The following is a 1,178-nucleotide window of genomic DNA, read 5'->3' as shown; positions in this document are numbered from 1 at the left end:
GTTGGCAGCAACAGCCAAACACTGCATTTCCGGGTGGCGCTTTCAAAATATAAGTCAAGCTTCATACACAAACTGTTTCTTCGTTTTTATTTTTAATGTTTTAGTTTTTATTGATTTATTAATTTATTTATTCATTATGCGTTCTGCCTTTCCTCTACATGTAAATTCATTTTTTGGGCACTGAAACTGAGCATTTCTGGACAACATCTCACAGGGTGAAGATTTTTATTTGCTCCAACTTTAAAGTTTATGTGTGGACTCTAGGGCACCCTGGCAAATTCCTCTGGAAATAATGCAGTTTTTTAGCTGAGGTGGCAGTGTACGGAAGCAAAAGGTTGTGGTACTTGAAGATTTATTTGAGTAGCATTATCTCAAGATAACAGAATAAATGACCTCCTTATTTTGAGATAACAGTTTGATTATTTTAAAACCTAGATAAAACAGAGGGCCTTTGTTAAACTTCAGGAAAGTCATAAAGCAAACAGAATAACATGTTTGCCTCAATTGTGACAATTAACAATTAAATTAAGTGCAAATAGCTTGTCCTTGAACCCTGATTACCTTGTGTCCTAGAGAAAACAAAGCAACAACCAGTTACAGTAAGTCAAAAGAAGGCTGATTTCTTGAGATAATGGTAAAATGTAAAATATCACATGAAAAGGTTGTTCGCTATCTTGAGATAACACAATATAATCAACTTGTGATCTCAAGATAATGACAGAAAATTTAAAATTGCAGTAATGGCCGCTTTCTGCTTTGATACAATTGGAATAACTGATCATATAAACTCTATTACACTTGCTAATAAAGTTTGGAATTATGATATGTCTTGTACAATTAACTAATATATACATAAATGTTTAATTAAGGTCTCAAAACTGTTGTTGACATTTTAAGGGGACCCACCCCAAAGTTCCGTGCTCAGGGCACCCAAATAGCTGGCAGCGGCCCTGCTATGTGTAAAAACCTAATAAAGTGGCATCTGATTATCTGCCAGTGAAATAAATCTAAAGCTTAACTAAAACAAAACAAAGAAAATACGAACTAAATGTAGCTGTAAATCGTAGTGACCTAAGTTGGCCTTTTTATTCTGAACCATTCAGAAGGATCTGTGAGTTTTCCTGATGACGTCCAGCTTCACATCACCGTCAACGATACTTGTAATAGAGTTTCTCATT

The sequence above is a fragment of the Melanotaenia boesemani genome, chromosome 2 (assembly GCF_017639745.1).
Source record: "Melanotaenia boesemani isolate fMelBoe1 chromosome 2, fMelBoe1.pri, whole genome shotgun sequence".
Classification (NCBI taxonomy): Eukaryota; Metazoa; Chordata; class Actinopteri; order Atheriniformes; family Melanotaeniidae; genus Melanotaenia; species Melanotaenia boesemani.
Note: the sequence above shows the minus strand (reverse complement) of the source record.